The sequence below is a fragment of the Physeter macrocephalus genome, chromosome 5 (assembly GCF_002837175.3).
Source record: "Physeter macrocephalus isolate SW-GA chromosome 5, ASM283717v5, whole genome shotgun sequence".
In the NCBI taxonomy this organism is placed as follows: domain Eukaryota; kingdom Metazoa; phylum Chordata; class Mammalia; order Artiodactyla; family Physeteridae; genus Physeter; species Physeter macrocephalus.
The window spans coordinates 21,982,703-22,007,380 of record NC_041218.1 but is presented as its reverse complement, the minus strand read 5'-3'; the positions used below and the strand labels follow the sequence as shown (position 1 = coordinate 22,007,380).

Sequence of the window (24,678 nt, the reverse complement as noted above, 5' to 3'; positions counted from 1 at the left end):
TTGTTTTCATCATTACTTTAGAAGGTAATCTGATACACTCTCATAGTCCCAGAGAACCACTTATCCTTTTCCAAGCATCCACTATAAGACTGAACCTGGCTTTGGTACTCCTCTTTCTTTAAACTCACTCCAAAAATGGGCTTCAGAGAATGACTTTTCTAAAGTCAACAAAACTTCAGACTTCGGGTCTCTATAACAATTGGTCACAGAATGCAGATGAAACTCAAAAACTCAGTGGTGCTCTCAAAGTTTTCAAAGCAAAACAATGAACAAAGATGCAGAAATAAGCACAGCCTTCAAACGACACCGAAGCCCACTGGCTTACTTCCATGAAGCTTCCATGAAGCTTACTTCCATGAAGCTCCCTTACTTCCATGAAGCTTCTAGAAATTACCGTTCTGTAAATGACTTTTTTTACTTTGTCAGGATCATCCACTCAAACAACCTTGGTATGTCACCGTCAGTGCTTAGATCTTTTAAAAAAATGTCTTTCACTGGCACAGCATAGGAGATTCAAGAATTCAGAGAAACATTCATAGGTTAAAAGAAAATATCCTCAGCAAGGCGTGTATCAGATTGTGGCTTTCAGCATCAAATACTGTAGTCAGATTTCTTGAATAACGTTTTGTGAGATCCTTAAAAATGAATGGTTATACATTTTTCATTTTTAAATATAAATTTTCTCATTTCCTACTTGTGATTAGGATTGAAATATAAATTCAGTCCAAAAAAGTATTTTCCTTCGAAAATCTACACTATAAATCTATCAACTTAGTTCTGTAAACTACCTCAGATAAATTCTAAGTTGAACAAATACACCAGATAACATCAATAAATAACTGTTATTTATATTAATTATACCAGTAATTCTCCACTTTGGGCAAATGTTTGATTCTGTTCTTAAAAGCTTAAATACACAACAGCAAGAGTTTAATGTTACGAGGAGCCAAGGACATTTGCTGAACACCAGGAACACTTTAAAAAGCGCATCTTCATTCAGTTCAAAGCAAAGAAATTTGACTCCTTCAGAATAATAGAAGTGGAGACAGGACTACAGAGAGACTGAAGGGTTTTAAAAAGAGCATGGAGCCCGGCATCAGGAGGCCCAGGATTTGAATCCCGGCTCAGTTACACGCCAGCTGTGTGTCCTTGCCCAAGCTTCTTCAGCTCTCTGAAATTCAGTTTCTTCAGCTGCAGAGTAACAGGAGTATCCACCTCCCAGAGCTGTTGGGAAGACTGAGTCAGACAAAGCATTTGCAACCAGTACAGCACCTGACACACGGTAAATGCGACGAATTCCGTTCTTCTGCCCGCGTCTCCCCTGTAAAACCAATGCGGCGGGTCTTGAGAACTTAGAATGGCCGTGGAATAGTTGTGTTCTTAAAAAAAAAAATGTGTTTAAATCATATTTTAAGAATACTGATGGGGATGTTGATACATGCTACAACGTGGATGAAGCTTGAAGACATTATGCTAAGTGGAATAAGCCAGACACAAAAGGACAAATACTGTCTGACTCCTCTGATATCAGGTCCCTAGAGCAGTTAAATGCATAGAGGTAGTAAGTACAACAGTGGCTGCCCGGGGCTGGGGGCAGGGGGAAATGAGTTGGTGTCTAATGGGTTTCAGTGGGGAAGACGAAAAGGTTCTGGTGATGGATGGTGGTGACAGTTGCAAAACAATCTAAATGTTCTTCATGTCACAAAAGTGTACACTTAAAAATGGTTAAAATGATCAATTCTATATATATTTTACCACACAGAGACTACTGAAAAGTACTTGTTATTTAAAAGAACCTTATAATAAGTTCTTTTGACAAAAGAATTATTTATAGTTAAATAAATAGTCATGTTGTAGTTTACTTGTTCCAGCTCCCAGGCTAAGGAGAGCACTATGGGAGAAAATTCAAGTACCTCTCCCATTTGGTGGAAAAACTTGCTTTCCACTTCAGCCAGGCCCTCGCTGCTGGGCAATACTCCACAACCTGTCCCTAGTCAGCTATCTCTTGATTCCTACAATTGCTGTTCCAAGCATGTGTAGACATTCAGACCGTCAAACTATACCTGTACTACCTGATGCCAAAATAAAGACCCTCCCTCTACCCTTTTTCCGTAATCTACCTCCTATTTCAAATTGTTTTTTAAGATGGCCTATACATACTCACTGTCTGTACTCATTAATGCCCACTGCACTTAGCCATTGGAATGACGTTTCTAATGCCAGTATTACAATTTTTATCACTGAGAGCCTCTGACTTGACCAAATCCAATGGCCTCATTCTACTTCTCATCCCAACTTGACCTCTCATAGTGGAATCTGATACTGACTACTTCCCTTTTTGAATCTGTTCTTCGATGGGCTTTTCCTGCCCTTTAAATGCTGGAATGTCCAGAGGTCCTCTGCTTGGCCCGCCCTCATTCTGCTCAGGTAGCTCCCCTTTTGTAATCTCACCCACCCACACACATGTGACTCCACCCTCCACATCTTTCTCTCCTAAACTTTGGAGTCACGTTTCCAACGGTCTGCTAGTTGTTGCCATTTTAGATGCCCCCTTCTCAGATGTCCAAAAGCAAATCCAAGCTTCCTTTCTACTCTCTCACCCAATGGCTAGAGGATTAAAAAAATCTACAGCCATTTGCTATTCTTCCATCTCTCTCACAACTGCTATATGGAGCTCCAGTCAATAAGCCTCACAAATTCTACTTCCCAAAGCATACCCCACACTGTCTCCTCCTCCTCACCTCCACTGTCAGTGCCCTAATCCAGGCCCTTTATCTCGCTCATCTGGGCCACTGCTCACTGCGCCAGTCTCCTGACCAGTCTATTCTCTTTAGTTTTTTCCCTTCCAGTCCAATTTTCACACTGCTGCCAGGGCATTTTTCTAAAATGTGAATCTGTGCCATTCCTCTGATTTTAAAACCTCCAATGGTTCCCCACAGTCAACAGGGCAAAGACCAGATACTAGGACTACAAACACAGCCCCTTCCAATCTCATTTCCCACCATGTGCCCACTCCCCAACTCCCATGAGCCTCAAGCTCCTTCTCAACTTCTCAAAAATTGATCCTCGGACCTCTATGGCTGGTACACGCTCCTCCTTCTTCTGCACATGGTGAGCAGCTACATATCCACTTCCCAACCTCCCCAGGCCGAAGAGATCACAGGCTTCCAGTCTGTCTGTGAGGCCTCTGCTGCAACACTTAACACACAGCTTCTCATTTACTTGGCTCTTGCTCCCAAGCACTGAAACCTACTTGGTGGAGCACCTCAAGATGAGGAACTCCACACCCCACTCGTTTTTCAGTCCACCCCCGATTCTCTATGGCTCACGTGATCTGTCTCCCTAGTCACTGGATCTCCTGACCATCAAAGCGCAGCGACTCCACTGCCATGCTGATGTACCATGGTGAGTGTGTCTGCTACGAGGCGTGGAAATCATTCATTTGTTCATCCCACTAACACTTTTTAGACATGGGGATACATAGATGAGTAAGACTTGACACCTTCCACTAAGGAGTTCACGCTCTAGTAGGGAAAACAAACACGTAAATAGACATTTATATAACATGTTGGAGGAGCCCAGTGATAGAGTGATTCCCAGGACATTCTGGAGTGGAGGGGCCCAGAGGAGGACAATGAACCCAGCAAGTGGGGGGAACTGGGTATCAGAGAGGCCACTGGATGAAGCTTCTGGGACTGATGGTGCCCAAAGTGAGTCTCAGAGAACATTAGGGAAAGAGGAAGGGATAGGACAGGTGGGAGATAGGAAAAGGAAAATACAGCAATTAACCACACTAACTTTTTGTCCGCTGCCCAAGTACAAGTAGTAAAAGTCATAAGACAGTCCTCGCAAATATATCCAGACATTTAATTGTGAAAACAAACAACAAAATTGTTGACCTCCTAGGACACTCTTTCTCACTCCCTTTTTTGTCTGTCCCTCTCTCTCATACCCACTGACACAAGAAAAACTTAATACATGTAATGAAAAATATATGTAAGACCGGTCATGGCAGTATTGACATGTTTAGAGCCCATGTTTTCATGCCTGCTTCAACAGTCACTTCTTATGTGTGCTCTCCACGCCGAAGTTTCTCAGACTTCCCTCACTCCTGCTGGCCTTCTCCCCGCTCCCTGACCCTTTCAGCTCTTCCTGTGCTCACCTTCCATGCGCAATGCAGAACTAGGCTACATCATTTTATGTTGCCCTATTTATTCAAATATGACGTTACCATGTCAGTCAGATCTTTTTGTGCCAAAAAGAATTTATCAATACTTTTTTTCACAGCATAAAGTCTACACTTTAATTTAGAACCACAGTTACTATTGATATACTGGTTTCGTTTCTTTAAGTCTTTAGAAGACCCAAAGTTATTCTTAAAGGAAAAATAGCCCTATCAGAAAAAAAACTGAAATAATAATCATCACACCATATAGCAGAGAAAACTCAGATTTCATTTCTGGCTATGTCGGTGTTTTACTACATAATTCCTTGGTCCATCTGATCTCAAATCCTTATAGAAACCTTGACATATACTATCTCACATAAAGTAATTTTTAAAATATTTTCACGTTTTTGTTCCATCTTATTGACAATTATTTTACTAATTTGAAAACTGATTAAATACATGTACAGAAACGTAACATAAAAGAACACAAAATCGGGCTTCCCTGGTGGCGCAGTGGTTGAGAGTCCGCCTGCCGATGCAGGAGACAGTGGTTCATGCCCCGGTCCGGGAAGACCCCACATGCCGCGGAGCAGCTGGGCCCGTGAGCCATGGCCGCTGGACCTGTGCGTCCGGAGCCTGTGCTCTGCAACAGGAGAGGCCACAACAGTGAGAGGCCCGCGTACCACAGAAAAAAAAAAAAAAAAGAACACAAAATCATCTTTCAATTTAATATTTACATTTGTCAGCAGCTATCTTAATCGTATTTACTAATCATCCCTGCAAGTTCAGTTAACAAAACCTATGAATAATAGAACTGCGCTTAAAGTTGGGAGGTAAGGAAGAGGGAAAACAGATGATCCCTTGTCTTGGTTCTGATCTTGAAGTCATACTAACCAGGGGGAAGGGAAAGGAAAGAATGAGGGAGAAGAGCACAGATAAGAATAGTTAAAAACAGTGTATGGAGTAAAAAAATTATAAAGTAAGTTGATTTCACTCACAGTTAAGAGTCCCTGAAAACAACTGAAGTAAAATCCTACTCCAGGGCTTCCCTGGTGGCACAGTGGTTGAGAATCTGCCTGCCGATGCAGGGGACACGGGTTCGTGCCCCGGTCCGGGAAGATCCCACATGCCGCGGAGCGGCTGGGCCCGTGAGCCGTGGCCGCTGAGCCTGTGCGTCCGGAGCCTGTGCCCCGCAACGGGAGAGGCCATAGCAGGGAGAGGCCCAAGTACCACAAAAAAAAAAAAAAAAATCCTACTCCATCCCTCAGTCCAAGAACTGAGCAGAAGTTTCCCTTCCAGGGAGGCTTGGTGGTGCTAAAAGGAGGCAAGAAGGATGTGAGATCTCAAAATCTAAGTGATGAAAGGCACGCCAGCCATTCATCCTCCCACTTCAGGCGCTTTTTAAAAAAAAGTTAATCATCGAATTAAATGTTATAATCCAATTTCCAAAATTGTTCTACTCCACTTAAACTGCTGTCACCTCTAATAATCTTACAGGCAAATGCATTCATTTCAAACATCATTCTCTTCAGATTCTGCGATATCTGAAGCTCTCGATCACTCCACCTTTTTTGTTCCTGCCAGGAATACAGCGGGCTCTTTCTCTAACACTATAGATCTAGCTCCTCTTCCTAACTGTACTCCAAACCACGGTTTCCCCCTGAGGCTTGGTCCTCAGTGCTCTGGCCTGCCTCCCTGCATACACATCCCTTGAAGAATTTAACCCTCACTTCTGGGATGACAAATGTGAAGTTTCCCTCTTTGGCTAGACATTTCAACATGAGCCCTGGTTCATGTTTCAACTGCTTAGGAATTTCCCCTTGAACGTCTAAAACCAGACGAGCACCTTTATCTCCTCAAAATTGGTTTCTCTTACCAGTTATTACATGCCTGATCATCTTGCAGGCATTTTTTTTACTCACATCTTCCTCTCTCTCATTTTGCTGCACGCCTCGTGTGCATCCTACCTTCTCGTCTCTCATCTCCCCAACTAACTCCATCGGTACTCTACCGCTAGATTATTGCACTCGGGTCTACCTCCTATTTCTCCCTTCCTTCAATTCATCTTTGCCACTGCTACCAGATTAATCTTCTGCTAGATACCATGGTATTCTTCTTTTCAAAATCATACCGCCATTCTTCTTCTTCAGAAGATAGATGGTGTGGTGGTTTTAAAATGCTCCCAGACTCTTTGACACACCTCTCCTTAAAAGGTGGAAACTAATGCCCCTCCCCTTGAATGTGTGCTGAACTTACTGGTTTGCTTCTAAGGAATAGAATGTCGCAAGAGAGCTCACTGCTCCCAAATCCCTGACCCACAGACATTGTTAAGAGGTCGTAAATGCTTGTTGGTGTTTTAAGTCACTAAATTTGGGGGTAATTTGTTACATGGCAATAGATTATTAATTCAGAAGGCCTTTCTGCTGCCGAGTGGATCAAATCCAAACTCTCTGGGCACCCAAGGTCTTCCAGTAACTGACTTTATCTTTAAATACAAACACCTGCTTCAGTCTAAGGCCAGTTATTTCACTGACTTCACATGACATGGTAAAATTCTGCTTCTTTAGCCTATGCTAGTCTCACATGAAACGTCCTTCTTTGATTCTGCCTACTAATCTATAAATTTATTTATATTTTTGGCTGCGTTGGGTCTTCGTTGCTGCACACGGGCTTTCTCTAGTTGTGATGAGAGGCGGCTACTCTTCGTTGCGGTGCGCGGGCTTCTTATCGCAGTGGCGTCTCTTGTTATGGACCGTGGGCTCTAGGCGTGTGGGCTTCAGCAGTTGTGGCTCGTGGGCTCTAGAGTGCAGGCTCAGTAGTTGTGCCGCACAGGCTTAGCTGCTCTGCGGCATGTGGGATCTTCCCGGACCAGGGCTCAAACCCGTGTCCCCTGCACTGGCAGGCGGATTCTTAACCTCTGCGCCACCAGGGAAGTCCCTGCCTACTAATCTAAATTCAACATTTTCCTTTTAGGCTCAGTTCAAAGTCCACCTACCAAAGAAATTTTTCTATTTTCTAATGCATATAAATAAACATATATCTGATTTCCAAAACTATAAGTTATTTAAGGGAGAAATCATGACTTTGCTATCTTTATATTCCCCATATTAATGGATACATAGATATACTTTTTGTTTAGAATTAACTTTTATGACCCTTCCTTCAAAAAAAAAGTTTTGAATGTCTTTTAAGAGAGGACATATACAATAAAGTTTAAACTTTAAAAAGTGTCAAATAGTTTGAGAGGATAATTTGGTAGAATATATTACCAAAAAAATCTACATGGCTTATGGATAAGCAATTCCATTTCCAAGAATCTATTTTACAGATATAATTATACAAGTAAGCAAAAACAAAAGTACAAAGATATTTTCCACAGCATTGTTTATAAAAGGGAAAACTCAGAAGCACCATAAAATACATCAACAGAGAAAAAATTAAATTAGGGTACAACAGACTACCACAGATCCATTTCAAAAAATGAAATGTCTACATGTACTGACCTGTTCAAATTGCCATGATACAATAAGTGAAAAAAAAGCAAGTTTCAAATTTCGCAAAGAAAATAAAATATTTAGGAATAAATTTGACAGCAAATGTATAAAACCCATCTGAGGAAAACTTTAAAACATTCCTAAAAAAGACACAAATGAAGACTTTAACAAATAGGAAGGCATTTCTTACTTTGGAAGAGAACAAGCCAACATCATAAAAATGTCAGTTCATTGTAAATTAATTTATCATTGTAATGCGATCCCCATAAATATACCAATAATTCTTTTTACTGAAGCTGGAAAACTGATACTGAACCACATATTAAAAATACATGTGCAAGAACAGCCAGGAAAACACCAAACGGGAGAGGGGAGGACTAGTCCTACCAGACATTAAATTATACTATAAAGCCTCTCAATGAAAAGTGTGCTACTAGCCCACAAGTAGACAGACAAATCAGTGGAGTAGCATGGAAAGTTCAAAAACAGACTGAAGTACAGATAGAACTTTAGTACTGTGTATGATAAAGGGGGCGTCTAAAAATCACTGGGGCAAAAACTGACTTTTTAATAAATGCTTAAAGCAGTTGATTAGCCATTTGGAAAAAGATAAAATTAGATCCATTCTTCATACCACACACAAGAATAGGCTCCAAATGAATGAGGGATCTAAATGTAAAACAATGAAGTCATACAAGTACCAGAGGTGCGGAAGTGGTGAATTCTTCTCCAATCTTGATATAAGGAAGGGCGTGCTAACTATGACTCAAAATCAGGAAGAATAAAAGACTGATAATTTGATTACATAAAAATGTTTAACCATTTTTTTCTGCATGGCAAAAAAATCATTAACCAAAGACAATAGATAAAATAGGAGAAAATATTTGCATCATATCACAGATATCCACAATAAATAAAAAACACTTAAAATTGAGGAAATAAAAGACTAGTAACTTGACAGAGAAAAATAGGCAAAGGACATGAATATACACACACATACATATACAGACACGTATACATGTATACACATTACAGATACACACATGTATGAACATATGAAAAGATATTAAATTTCACCTATATAAGAAATACAAATTAAAACTACAATGACATGTTATTTCTGACCTATCAGATTGGCAAAAATTAAACAGTGTGAAAAGTCACCCTTGGCCAGGATATGGAGAACTAGGCACTCTCATGCAGAGCTCCTTGGAGAAACGGCTGCTTCCAGGGCTGAGGCAGAGAAAACAGACAAGGAGGATCATTCTGTGTCAGAAAGCAAGGATGTGTCAAAGCACGGTGGGGGTATGCCAAAAGGACATAGGAGCCAGCTTGAAGAGGCTCCCACTGGCCAAAGCTGGGACAATTTGAGCTTCAAAATAAGTAAGGATCATAAGATAAAGGAAGAATTCATGAGTCTAAACTGATATTTTTAAAAAATAAATAAATGAGCAATAAGGGAACACTCCTTGTGGAAGAAAGCCAATGAATAAATGAAGAGGGAATGATGAAATTTTAAATCCGAATGGACAACCATTACAAGGCTAATTGAGTCGGGCAAGAATCATCCATGGATTCTAAAGCCTACAAGTAAAAATCTGAGGAGTAACAGGTTATTAATGAAAAACATCACTCCACAAGATAGTTATCGTCTGAAAAGGAGGAGAGAGTAACACTGGTCAAACCTGGCAGGCTGGGCCTTAACCAAAGGATCAAAGTCAACATGCCCAGAAGTGGGACAAACAGACATTGTGTGCCTCTGAATATGATGAACTGAGAAGAACGCAATGTCCCCCATGCAGCATTTCTGCCAGAAATGAAAAACCTGAATCTAAACATGACGAAACTTCAAACAAACCAAAATTGAAGGATATGCTAATAATAATTGGCTAGCACTCTTCCAAACTGTCAATGCCATGAAACACAAAGAAAGACTGAGAAACTGTTCCAGATGAAAGGCGACCAGATGCAATGTATGGCCCAGGATTTTCTTCCTATGAAGACATTTGGGGAATAACTGATGGAATCTGACTAAGATCTATACTTAGATAATATTATTGTATCAGTGGTAATTTCCTGATTTTGAAAAAGAATAAACTTAATAAATAAGGAGAAAGAAAAGGAAAATTTGGCTGAGAATGCATAACCTGCATCTATCGATGAGGAAACTTCAGACAAACACAAAAGGAGGAATTTTCTACTATTTCCCCCAAAAAGGCACTAAATTCTTAAAAAAATGTCGATCTGATAAAAGACAAACTGTAGAAATATTCTAGAAGAAAGAACAGTAAACAGATACAACAAGTAAATGTAATATATAACCCTACACTGGATCTTTTACCACAGGGGAAAACATGTTATAAAGGACAGTATTAGGTCAACTGACAAAACTGTGATATGGATAGCAGATCAGATGAAAATATTTTAACAGCACAAATTTATAAAATAGTTACTGTTGTGTAAGTGAAAATTCCTGTTCTTAGGAAATACACACTAAACTATGGGTAAAGGGCCACGATATATGTAACATTCTCAAATGATTCAGAAAAAAATATATACACATATACATACATAAATACACAGCAAGAAAATATACACAAATGATAAAGTAAATGCGGGAAATGTTACCAGTAAATGAATCTAAGTAAAAATAGTTTTTCTTTGCATTATCCTTGGGTTTTTTCCAACCTTCTTCATTTTTAATGGTTCATCCTCTAAATGAAACTACTACTCAGAATTACCATAAAATAAAGACCAGCAATCTTCAAAAAGAAACTACGCTAACAGTTACTGCTTAAATATTTTAACAATAACTGTATTTCCTAAGTGTTCACTTGAGAGATAAGGAGTCTCAAAATGGCCATGCTACATCCTAAGGAAAACACAACTGGAAAGAAGCTGAAACGTGCAAAAGAAATTCTATCACACGTGGCTAAGATCATAAGCTTCTCTAGAGTCAGGCTACCTGGCTCTGAACTTGGGCTCCAAGCCCTGAGCTTTCCTAAGCTTTGATTTTCTATAAAGTGGGAATGATGATACTACCTATTTCCTAGGGCTGTTGTGCAATTAATGGAATAATAGGAAAAAAAACCAGCAACACATTTTAGCAAAGTGCCCAACACATGGTAAGCCCTCATTATTATCACTACTATTATTTCTCCTTTGTATTGTAACGTATCTGCCACAGGGTAATGGGGCTTTTGGTAACTAATTACAAGGAACATCAGAGAAGAATTCATTTTTATCCAGCACCACACAGTAAAGATGCTCTGACTTTAAGGCACAGTTTTTAAGGTAGAACGGCCCCTGGAGTGAAAAAAAGTCCTCTATCAAATTCTCATGACTTGATGAAAATATCAGTTGAAAAGATCCCATTCTTCCCCATCTTACTTCTATGTTTCCCAAGTAAAGTTATGATCCAAATTTTATCCTTTCGACCAGTCTACAACTGACCACAGTACACCTCCCTTGGCAAGCTACCTCACTGGGATATTCAATCTCCCGCAAGCTTGTAAGCTTGCTTAGCTGACTTATCACATCGTTCAGTCTCACAGTCCTCATCGACTCTGAATGAATTGATAAAAATCAAAATTCTTCACCTGCAAGGTCACACCCTAGACACCTAAACAAACCATGCAGGGTTTCCCTCCTCTGAAGGCCTGCCTGAGCAGTCAGCGGCTTCCCTCCCTGACAGGGATGGAACTACCACTGTTGACATGTTAACTTTCCGGAAGCATCTATCAAGGGTGGACCATCTGTCTCCATTAACCACAGGATGCCTAATGGACACTGGGAGCAATTCAACACTCACTGATGAATAAACATTGGCCTTCCAGAGAAACAGCACTGAGTACCAATCGATATCTTTGTGTTAATCATTCAAAAACAGAAAAAATAATTGTGGCTGAGTTAACTCAAATTAAATTTAAACTTTCATGCAACATATTTCAAAACGCTTTGAAAGAGTAATTTTTAAGCATAAATATCACACAAATTCACCATATAATTACATCAAAACGATCACACGAAATAATCAAATTACTATCAAATGGAAATAATTTACTAATAACATAGATTTCTAGTACTTATTCAGTACAGCTTTCTTTTAATCTTCATATAATCTTCAGTAAAACCCAAGAATCTCTTTTAAAAATAAAGAAAATAGCCAGCCCTTATTCCTAAATGTTCATTTTCTCTTAGCAACTTTTTTAATGTACTTATCTTCTTTCATCATCAAAGGCAGCATGAATATATACGCAATGTAAATTCTGCATCCCCTTTGCCATCTTCTGTACTTTTCTACTGAAACAAACTACAAAATTCTCTTCTTGTTTCCCTTCCTTAGAGGAGGAAAAAATTATTCAAGAGTAATAAACAAACTCCTTCTACATATTCCTTTGTGCTTCCTCTACGGAATTCCCAGACTTTCTGGATACCGGACCCCCACCAAGTCCCTCCTCTCCACACCAGCAGTTCCTGAAAAAAAAATATTCTTACACCAGGAACATCTTTTTCCATTAAGTGACACAAACATCAAACTTCAAAATTTTAAAGATAAAAAATTTCCTCCATCAGGTCTCATTCTCCAAATTTCTTTAAGACATAAAGAGAAGTATTGCCCTACACTCTACAAGGTTAATAACAGTACCAATGTAAGTCTATGCTTACTTACTATTTATTTTTGAATAAATAATATGTTCAAAGTTCAAAAGGTAAAAAAGAGTATTCAGGGAAAAGTCTCCCTGTCCTCCAGCTACCTATTTCCTTCCTAAAGGCATGAAATGTTATAGTTCATTTTTTATCCTTCCAGAGATGTTCTTTCTTTCTATCTATCCATCCATCCATACATCCATCCATTCACAGCTGTTTATAAATTCTTCTTTAGCTCTTCTATGCCTTGTTCTTATCTAAGATTGTATCTTCAAAGATCTAGCATATCAGAATACAATGAGCTTCCTCCTTCTATCTTAATGACTCTTCAGGAATTTTAAAATATGTAGAAACCAGTTTCTGTGGCCCTATTCTCTTGTCCCACAAATTCATTAAATATGCATTGTGCCTGACAAGTCCACCTGATTTTAAATAAATAAATAAATACACATTCCACCCCCAAATGTAAATATTTTCTATATACTAGACCATGTTGTTATATCAATGCAAAACTTGTTGGGTGTGATCACTGTATTGTAGCTATACAGAAGAATGTCCTCTTTAGCAGGTATTTAGAGGTGAAATGTCATAGTATCTGCAACTTATATTCAAGTGGTTAAGCAAAATAATACAAATGTATATACCACATTTGATTCAAAAACATACATACACAGAACATGAGGCAAGTGTGGCAAAATGTTAACAACTGATTAAAGTAGAAGAAGAGTAAATAGGTGTTCATAGTACTGTTTTCCTAAAGGTTTGACATCTTCAAAATAAAAAGGGAGTAAAAAGGCTCTGGTACTCCCATAGGGTCCCCTCATTTGCTACCTTAAAACATAAAATTGTCCTTTCCCAACTCCCAGGCCTATGTCCTAACCTAACCCAATCTCATCCCTTGTACTCTCTTCCAAAAGAAAATTAAAACAAGTTCTTTAGCTATTCTTAACTCAAACTGCTCAAATGTCATGGCTCCTTGGGGTCTTCCCCTACTGCTTGAGTCCTTCTCCCTTCTCTCTCCTTGTCTAGCCACTCTTTGGGGCACAGACATTTACTCCATCTTTTCTCGGCCTAAGCGTTGGGAACCCAGCGAGAGAGTAAATACCTAGAGGATGAAGCTCTGGATGAATAATCTTTTTGTAATTCCCACAGCACCCAGCTCAAAAAGTGTTTATTGAAAGAATAGGTTTCTCCAAACAAAGAAGGACAATGGAACCACCGCTAAGCAATGAGGGAAAGGTCTCAAAGCTCAGTCTTCTTAGAAAAGCTTCTCCAGTCTCCTCAGCTTTTTCTCCAATATGTTATGAAAACTCATCTCATCTTTCCTCAGATTGCCACAGCTGTCTACGCCCTGACACAACGACAGATTATCCTACTGAGAATGGAAAAATCTGTTCCACAATCCCAAATAAAGCAACTCTAGAAGTTAGAATAGCCAATTCTCTTACATTTTATTTATTTGACATTACTCTCTAACGCTGTAATAAACTGTCAACAATTTGGGGGAAAAAAAAAAAAAAGCACCTCTCAGTCATCTGTCTATGGAATATTCCTGCATGCTACTCTCCCACCAGTTTGAAACTAAGGGAGACCAGCCTCTGAATGTGTATTTACCTCAGTTAATCAAGGTGATGCCAGAGGCAGCTATCATGTTGACTAAGACAACAACCTGTGTCTAACAACAATACACTTTGGAAAAGTTGATAATAGGAAAACATACAAATGACACCTACTAAAAAATAGGAGCACTTCTTCTTGAAATAAGACTCAAATTGAAATTGCACAAATTGAAATTTTACAAATGTAAAATAGTAAGATTCTAAATCTATTTTGTTTTTCTCACCTGAGGATAAGTCACAGACCTGGAAGAGATCTTTAAGTTCAACCCTCCAAAAAATAAGATCCAGAGAGGTTAAACACCCACTCCAACACCCTATCACTAGCAAATGAAAGTCAAGCTAGGTTTAGAACTCATATACTCTTCCCAGGCTTCTCTGTCCATTTTACCTCTAAATTGCATAAATTTAACTTTCTGTCAAAAAAAAAGAGTGGATAGGAAAGTGGAAGGCCTAAGTGAGGTCAGCTATGCCACTAACCAGGTGTGTAAAATTAAGTAAACTGTCTCATCTACAGAATAAGAAGACTAAATTAAATTAGCTCTGAAGCCCCCACAGAGCTAGAATATACTCTGATCCTTGACAGTGGCATAAGTAATAGTTGTGTATTTAACACAAATTTGATGCAGTCACATTTTTTATACCAAACTTTGTTACAGCTTAAGCAATTTAAAAACATTATTGCTGGGCTAAAATTATTGTAACCCAAACCACATCTTTGTTTACCAAAAATTTCAAAAATACAAAGAATCCTGAAATTCATATATGATTACTATCACCTGAATTTTGGCAGGATGTCCTTTAGCACAAAATTTAAACTGCAATCTAAAACCTATTTGAATGCCTATTTAAATATCCTAAAGAGTTTGGGAAGTCATACATTTCACATATATTTTCCATTCAGCATGGCATCCACCGTATAGACATACTCAAATCTTTAGAGTCTGCACCAGCATCTTGTCATAGTAAAACCTGTCTTTGGCTCTGGGCTGCCATTTAGTCAGGCTAAAAAAGTGCCTGTGGGAACTCTCAGCTGTTACTGGCTATTCATATGGTGAATGGGAAAGACAAAAGGGAAAGGAAGAAGAACAAAAGAAACAGCAAAGAACCCAAGAAGGAAAAAAAAAAAAAAGGAAGGAAATCAAGAGAGTAAAGAACATGGGAAGACAGAAAGGAGATAAACAAGGAGAGGAATGGCCCAAAATGGCTTGTCAGTACCCCAAGGACGCGGGGTGCCAGCATCCACAAGCCTTCAGACAGACTGCAGACACCTTTAAGTGTTCTTGTTCGTTTGTTTTCTTTTGTTCAGCTCTGGACAGAAGGTTTGCCCAGAGAAGACATGTTTACTTGCGCCCGCTCCTAGTCTCCACGTCGAGGATTAGGAGGACTCCAATGCATGAACAGTAACACAGAAGCAGCCATGATCCAAAATACACTACACTGTTTACCAGGAATGTCCAGGACCTGACATGTTCCTGATGAGGCATTTTTCCAGAGCTTGTATCTCAACTCTGAAAGAGCACAATGATCCAGAAAGATGTTTTACCAAGTACTATGTATATTTATACAAATGCAATTCAGTGCTTTCAAACAACTGGTGCTGTCCAGAGACAACAACGAAATACAGTCCGAAGGAGGGCATTTCCAGTCATATCCTCTGGATGCCACTGCAGCTGTCCCTCAACCACACGGGCCCCTTCCTCAATCAAAGGGCTGGGACCTCAGACACAGAAGGAGCCTAGGATATCAGGCCACCATCATGACCCCCACACACAAGCAAACACAGCTATTATAAGGCATGGTTTCTTATATACAGATGATCACTTTAAAAATCTTTTTAAAGCAAATCTGTTGTTGGAAATATTTGTTTTTTAGGATCTCAAATGATCTTCCATTACGAAAAATATGTATCTTCAAAATACTCTGCAGTTGATGTGAAATGACTAAACAGATTATTGATTCACAAAGCTAATGAAGTCTTTGTTCCAAACTGCTAGTTAGGTAGTAACAAAGATATACATACAGCAAAGAACAAACTCCTCTATTCCTTTTCAGAAGAATTAAATTAATAGCAGAAGGAATCTTAATTTTGAACCCTTTAAAAGTTGGAGCAAAGGAGGATTTTGGTAACTTTTTCCATAAAAATAGGAGAAGCCTGCATAGTAACTTCAACAACTAAAAGGCATAAAATAGACAACAGATTTCAAAGATGAAATCTAAAGAAAGGCTATGAATGGCATTTTATTTAAAAATACTTTTCGCCTGTTGCTATCAAGTACCTGCATTTTCAGGCAATAATCACTAAAGATTGAAGAGCCCTCACAAATTCTTTTGGGGCAGAGCCTATAAAAAGTAGGTATTACACAATTTTGAAGAGCTAAAAATTAGAAAAAGCTGAAGAAATATTAGTGACACTAAGGACCAAAGCTAACAAAGTAAGTGTTCCTAGCATAGCTAACAATGATTAATCTCTCTGGAAACACAGAGAAACAAAAAAAGATAATCGTAGGCTTTTAGAAAATGGACAATATGTGCAATTTATGCATGATAACATCAGTATAAAAGCAGAAAGGAAAACAGTTGTCAATGGCCTTGACAATGAACAGATAAGTGTGGTTGTGAACATTATGAAAAGATTCAGTACTAACAAAAATTCCCCTGCAAATAGGAAACAAGCACTCAAGGTCATAGATCATGTACAATTTTTCAAGAGAAAGACCTGGGGTAGCATTTTTTTAATGAGTTGTACAAGAATTAACAGAAGTATTAAGCAGGTTCCCAGAAACTCCCCTAGTGGTCTAAATATCACCCAGGGCCTCTATCATGGAGATGAAAAGAAGCAGAAGAATATTCCAAATTGGGAGTCAACAGCCCTTCCAAACTGGAGTGTTCAGGTTCAATTAATCTCCAGGTGTTCTGATGTAGACATTACAAGTATGGAGAAGGGTGCCCTTGAGACCCATCCCTAGCTTCAAGGAGTCCCTGATCTCCTGATCCTGGGACTCAGAAGCAACGCCCCTACACTGAGGCCAGTCTTGATTAACATGGATCTTTCAAAAAGCTAAAGTACTCCTGTGAGGGTTTACCATCCTACCACAATGGGAAAAAACTCAGTCACAGCACTTTAGGACCAGAAACACCTTACTCCGCATTCCACCAAGCCCTCATCTTATAGACAAGCAGCCTGTGGCACAGATTTGGACACTCTCCCAAGTTCTGTAGTGAGTGGGAACTAGACCCTAGTGGAAAGAATATAGAGCCCCTAGCACAGCATCCAAAGAGGGAGGTACACACTAATTATTATTAGAGATAGTAACACTATTCTAACCTCAATACTCTTTCCACCAAACTAAATAAGATCAGCCACAGCGCAGATCTAGAAGGAAAGGGAAGAAGCACGTAGAGGTAGGACCATAAAGGACATCCATGGGTGACTTTGGTCAACTAGAGGCCAGGCACCTGGCTATCAGAGAAACAGAAATGTCAGAAGCTGGAAGACAGGAACCTCAAGAGATGTGGGAAGACAAAGACAGATGTTGCCAAGTGCTAGTGTGTTGTGTCTTAACTCCCTAAAGCACAGGAAGTTTTTCAAAGGTACTGGGGGTGGGGATGGGGGTGGAGAACCAACGAAGAGAGATGGAGGGTGGGGATCACACAGCTGCACCTCCCTCCCTCTGGCTGCTCAGTGAAAACGGGCCCATGGGCCTTCCCCAGCACTCTTGTCATGTAGACCGCCAATCCCAGCCTCAAACTGCCAAGTCTAAAGAATCCAAAACTGCTTCACATATTTAGTTACGAAGATTATACCACAGATATTCGAGTCAAGAAATGACTGCAGATCTAAATAGCAAATCACACGCAGTTCTTTTCAAAGAAATCAGCAGTAGATCAAAATCTAAGGCTGCATCCATGAAATATAGTTTAAAATCAATTATATGGATGCTAAATCAACTCTAAGATTTAATATGCAACCATTTTATAAAAGAAGTCAGAAAATAAAGAATTTCAAGAAAAAATTAAACTGCTAGATGTGCAAAGCAGGGAGATTTTGTGGCCTCAGCCCAGCTTTGTGGCCTGTGCTACAGAAATGATGTTTCCTAACCCATAAAACACATCCATAATAAGCACCACGTGTGACTTCCAGGAATTTGATTTAAACTAGTTAACGATCATAAAGCAATCTAAAAATGTAAGTACTGCATGAATTCTGGGCATAACTTTGGAAAGGCATTTAAGTCAAGTAATAGCATCTGGCAATAATTTGAAGGATTCACCGGAAATGAAAAGGAAAACTCATTAATTTATTTTCTAACAAAAGAAACCTGTGCTATTACCTAGCCTTGACATACCCACAAAAAGGTTTAGAACATTTAATACTTAAACCTTTCATTTTCACCCTCCCATTCCTTACTCCTTACCCATTTCTTCTTTTTTATTTCCTTGCTCTCAGATAAGATTATATTTTCCTCCAAATCTTACTCTTCTTTCTTCTCCAATAAATTCACTCATATTAAAATGTACTGTCAAACCTCACTTCTAGTCACTTCAGCCTTAAATCATTCTGACTCTGGGAGTCTAGTTTAATCTGGAATGCTTCCAGAGCACCACCTGTTAGAATGCCTTGGTATCTCCATGAACCCCTCCCCACCTCAATCCTCCCCCCTTCTTCCCCCTCCACCCTGACCCCAGCCTAGCAAAATAAACATATACTCTGGGTGAGAACAGTGTGCTTGCTCTGCAAGGGCTTCTTTAAGACATCTCCTGGCATCTCCACTGCCTTCCTACCAGATTCCAGCCCCAGAGCCCCTTCACTGAGAAACTGCAGAGTCTCCACTCTTCCCCAAAGACCTCAAAATAGGGAAGGGCCGTGCCCTGGCTTACTCACTCTTCATCTCCTGATGCGTATCTCATTCCTGCAACCAGGAGTCTTCTACGAGGCAGTTGTCTTCAGAGGACAAAGCCCAGGTTAACGCTATCAGAACCCACTATGGACCCACAGACTAGCTTTAACTAGGAAAAGAACTGCATCTCATAAAAACCATTTATTTAGTAAGTTCACAATTATCTAATATGCTATATCATGCTCCATAGCTGTATATTAAGAGGCACTTGCTTAGATCTGATACCTAAACATTTAGGTTTAGGAAGCAGCAAACAGTTTTGTCATTTAATGACATCAGTAATATTTCAATATGTTTTAACTGGAGACTTCCACTATTGGGTAAGAATCCCAATGTGAGTTTTAACAGACTCAAGAGTTTTTGCAAAATATATGGGATTCTGAAGAAACTCTCAAAATAAAATTAATTTAATCCATTTTAAACTTTTAAACCTCAGTTTGCCATATAGCAATCTTTAAATGAAATAATTTTGCAGAAGTCCAAGGGTAGGTGCTACAACTTGAAAAGGTAGAAAAAAACACAGGCATAGAATCACAGAACTTTAGAAGAGATGATCAAATCCTATGGTTCTCAAAATGTAGTCCTCTGACCAGCAACATCAGCGTCACCTGGGAACTTGTAAGAAACGCAGATCATTAGGCCCACCCTAGACCTACTGAGTCAGAAACTCTGGGGTGGGTTCCAGCGATCTCAGTTTTAACAAGCCCTCAGTGATTCTACACATACTGAAGTTTGAGAACCCCTGACCCAATCCCACCACCCCACTGATGAGAAAGAAATGAAGCCAGCAACTTCCTTCAATTCTTATACCAAAGTTAGTGACCGAGGTCACTAAACACAGTTCTCAATAAACCTTCAAGACGATTCTTAAACTATACACCTAAATCCAAGTAGCCACACAGGATCTTCTAGGCTGACTACATCTTGATCTACCACAAGCAGGAATTCTTATATCACTGCTAAATACTTAGACAGACAGATATAGATTTTTTTTTTGTCACGAGTAATTCACATTTAATATAAAGGCTTCACATTATTGGCCTCTCCACAAAAGCAACAGCTCAAATCTCACAGGCTTTCTTATTTGTTCGTTTGGTTGGGTGGGCTAACTTTTGTTGCTGACAGCAGTGGTGGGTTTTGTCTTGTTACGGTTGTGTTTGGTTCCGTTTTGAGGGCAACAGCAGGAATTTATGGCACATATGGTTGATAGTTTGTTTTTGGTTTGCGGGCTCCCCACTACCACCACCAAAGAGGTTCACACACCAAAGGCATTTGAAAGCAGTCATAAAGGACGAAGAGGCCAGAAACTGCTAAAAGATCCCCTTCAAAAAACTTTACATTTTATCTTGGAATGTATCATAGGATTTTTTTAGACAACAGATTTATATTTTCAATTATGTTTTACTTACCCTAGTTTAAATTTAGTTTTCATATGTGCAACACATAGTGGCAGAATGATAAGAAGCTAGCCTGTGTCCTAGGAATGATGACAGGGCTATAATCCAGCCACACATAACCCCACAAGCTAGGTAAGTCTGACGCACAGCACTGAGAGTCTGTATCATCTTCTACAAGTACCAGACCACATATGGGGCTGCGTCATCAACACACCAATATAGCATCTACCACGTGAAATGAAATCTACAATTTTCTGCTTAGGGCTCTCGCTCTAAACAGATGTTTGATGTATCTCATACCTTTTTATATAAATATTTCAAAGTCTGGTAGTGGTTACCTGCACAACTAAACATCTGTTTCTATTTACATTTTAAAATATCCTCTTTGAGACGTTTATCACTTGGGTGTTAGGATTACCACAGACTGAGATTTAGAGGTTTAAAGGTTTCCATTCTTGTTTCTCATATAGAAGCTGTTTTCTCAATGTCATGCCATACAAGAGCTATTTTCAGTCCTCTTTTCAGACTCTATTAACATATATAATTACCTTCGATTTCACAAACCAACTAACAAGGCTCAACGCATGACTATTTCTTTGAGGAAGAATCACGGACAAGCACACAAAGCAACAGAAACAACTATTTCGATTTGATTTACACTTCCAACCCCCTCTGTGTGACCTGGGCACCAAACCTTCTTCTGACTTTATTTTTCTCTGTCATTAATTAGGGGTAACAATTCCTGCTACATATATACTTACAGAAGAGGAATCAAAGTCACTGAGTTAAAGGAGACTGCCCCCGGAGAGACTGCATTCATTCCTCGGAAGAATTGTAAATTACAATGTAGTTACTGATTCTAGGCCTCCTCTTCAGCTCCACAACACACCCTCTGAGGCTAGATTAGAGGGGTTAAATTATTTGAACGTTCCTTCATTCAACAACTATTTCTGAGCACTTGCTATGTGTCAGGTACTATACAAGGACATTGGGAATATAACGGCCAGCAAGACAAAAGTAGCGCCTGCTCTTCAAAAAACATCTTAGGGAAGTGTTAGGTTTTTTTTTTAGGGATGTGTTGATTAAGCTCACGGGACTTCCAATCCGTTTATACACCAAGGGCTCAATTCCAGATGATTTGTTAAATAATTACTCAAAATCATAATGACTCATAATCATTCCACTCTGCTCCTAAAAATGGGAGACCACATGAACTACATGAAAAGCCCACAGAACACACAGACAGATGCTCTACAATATGAAGGCCTTACAAAGGTCAAAAATATCACCCTGGAAACACCTTATAATCTATGAACGGGAAGCATGTTGCTATGCCCTATAAAATGAATTAAAATTTTTCTTTTAAAGGCAGAACACTGTAAGGTAATGTTTACCTATCAAACACTAGACTTAAACCTAAGCAAATCCTCTATAATTGTGCTGTCCAATGCAGTAGCCACCAGCCACTTGTGGCTATTTGCGTTTAAATCAATGAGTAGTTCAGTTCCTATGGCACACTAGTCACATTTAAAGTGGCTCACCAGCCTCAAATGCTTAGTGGCTACCACTTATAAGTCATTATAAATATATCACTGTAAGTCCTTTCTATCATCCCAGAAGCTCTATGGGACAGTGCTGCTCTACAAATACCTCTGCAATACTAAATCTGAAAATTACAGTGTAATGAAATGTGACGATGCATCCGTATTCTGCTACTACACATAAAAAGCATGTTCATCGGTAATATATTGCCACTTCTTTCTTTCTAAATAAGTTGAAAAATGATAATGTTGAACATCTCTCCCAGTGTACATGAGTAAACAATTGACGAATTGAGAATAAAATTGGGAAACAAGTGAAAAGCTGATTACATTTAGCCCCTTCCTTCCTACTCCTTTTACTAGAATGTGTTGGTGGTACTCTGAATTCTCTGTGCAAGGACGTGTGCTTTCAGCCTAGTAGTTAGCAGACGTGAGGACAGTTAAGAATGAAGATGGGTGATCAACCCAAATAACGCAACTCAAATTTAATTTAGACTGATGCAACAAACTTGAGTGCCTACTGTGTGCCAGTGATACACAGATAAACAATCACCATTTCAACCTTTTATGAAGTCAATTCAGTAGAGATGTCCAACGTATAAATAAAAACAATATATATTGTGAAAAGTGCACTGAGACAAGTACGTGCAAGGCATAAAGGTGACACAGGAGGATATTTTAAAATGTCTTCCGAGGAGAAATCAGGGGAAATTTTCTAAAGGAGGCACCCTAGGAGCAGAAGACAAAGCTGTGCAAAGGAACCACAAGTGGTTTGGCAATGCTGGATTAAAGTATCTTTGGTGGTCAACAGGGATGGAGACGACAACGGAGGGAGGGCGATGGGGTTAGAGAGCTATTTCCATGCCAGAACGTGACACTCGCAGTGACGTCAAGCTTGCCCTGGTGGGTCTATAAGCTTTCCTCACCAAAACTGCAAGTAACGTGAAAACCAGTTTCAAAAACTTGATAGGTAATTTGCCTATGTCTGCCCTACAGCTAACAATATTAGACAGCAATCATTAGTAGGAATAAAGAGATGTCTCTTTGTTACACAGTACCATTTAATAATACGTATTGGTCACAAAAACATTGTAATTGGAACTCTTTGTTTTCAGGGGAAAACGTCTGTTGCCTGTGAGTTTTATGTGGAATATCCTTAGAAATTCATATATCAATGAACACATTTTCAAAACAGATGGATTACCCCCGCATCTAAATATTCCCAATGAGTTTATCTGACAGAGAAGCAAATGAAATAAATAAAAGGAGAATGCAGAAGCAACACTTCTGTACTCCAGACCAGAGTAGTTGCTTTTTCCTCCCAAATTTTCACAGCAAAACTTCTGCTACTCTGTATACTGCCTTGCACTTTCTGCTACAACCAGACTATGACCAACAAAATTATATCGTGTCCAGCAACCTAAAGGACTTCTGTGGCTGCTCATGTAAATCCTTGGAAATTATCTGCATCTTCTGGACTCTCCCCTTCACTTTACACGTATGTTCAAGTCTCAAAACAAAACCAAAAACTTCCATGGAATCAGTTCTCTTCAAATTACTGGGATCCTCTCTCCTCTCTTCACAATAAACTTCTAGAAAATGTTAGCAGCCTAGAGGCCTTAACGAATTTACCAAGCGATTCCCCTCCCTTTGGTACAAGCAAGACTTTGCAGATAAAAATACATATATAAATATATGTAGATAATCTGGCTGGTTCTTAGGCAAACACAAAGTATTCCTATTCGCACGAACACGTGGCCCTTAGGTAAAGGTTGATTTCCAGTGCAGCATACGTAATGATCGAAAGAATGGGTTCTGGAGTCAGCCTCCCTGGGTACTAGTTATGGGTCGTCACTGACCAACTCTTACTTAACCCCCTGAGCTTCCATTTCGCCAACTGTAAAACAGAGGTTACAATGTTTCATCAAGTATGTCCCCACACGTCGGCACAGAGTTAGCCCTATCTAGTGACACATCAATACGTGTTAGCTATTTCATCCCTAAAGACGGATGGTTTCACAGCTATCTATTCCACCCGGCAAGCTAGTTACCTCTATAAGTTCTCATCCCTCACCGTGCATCAAAAATACTTAGGAAGATTTTTTTTTTTTCAATACACTATGTTTAGGACCTATTTGGATTTGGTTTCGATTGGGCCGGGAATCGTTGTTCTTTCTAAAGCGCTCCACTTGCTTATAACGTGCAGCCTGGATTGAGAACCACATATAGGTCTCTATATGCCCACCGATACACACGCCGGCAAAGTCTGTCCGATTTCTAACTGAATCAGCGCAGGGCGGCCCCCCAGCCCGAACGGACCAGGATCGCCTAGATGCTGTGACGACGAACTCAAAGGATTTACACCCACGTCCGCGTACTGCTCACCGAGGATCAACTCCCACAAAATCCACCAGATGCGGCCTTGACACCCGGCGTGGTCCGGATCTGTCTGGGGCACACGCCCCCTCGCCCCTTTGGCAACAGCCCCCCGCGGGCTGCCGGCCCTCCAGACGCGTGCGTCACCGCGCCCTCGCCTCCCGCGCCCCAGCCGCCTCCCGCGCCCCAGCCCCCTCCCGCCCACGGCACGTGACTCGACACGCGCCAGCTGCACGCGGGCTCCATCAAAACAAAAACAGAGAGGGCAGGCCGGCCGGGCAGCGGGGGCGCGCGGGGAGCGGGCGCGCCCCCGCCGCCACTGCCCGGCGCCGCGACCGCGCCTCCGCCGCCCCCGGCGCCGCCGGCCGCGCGCCCCGGCCGGCCGGGGGCGGGAGGGCAGAGGGCGCCACCCTGTTTACCGCCGTCGCTCCGGGCCCGGGACCCCGCCCGGAAACGGTCTCCCGGGAAAAGGCCCTGGCGTGAGCACCCACCCGCGGCCGGGACGCCGGCCCTGCGTGGGAGGCTCCGGCAGCGA

The 24,678-nt window shown here is 40.3% G+C and overlaps 1 long non-coding RNA gene across 22 annotated transcripts in view; it reads right to left on the bottom strand.

Moving 5' to 3' along the window:
- LOC102991851 (uncharacterized) overlaps positions 1–24,678 on the bottom strand; it is a 286,698-nt gene that overhangs the window by 258,411 nt on the left and 3,609 nt on the right. The window lies entirely within an intron of this gene.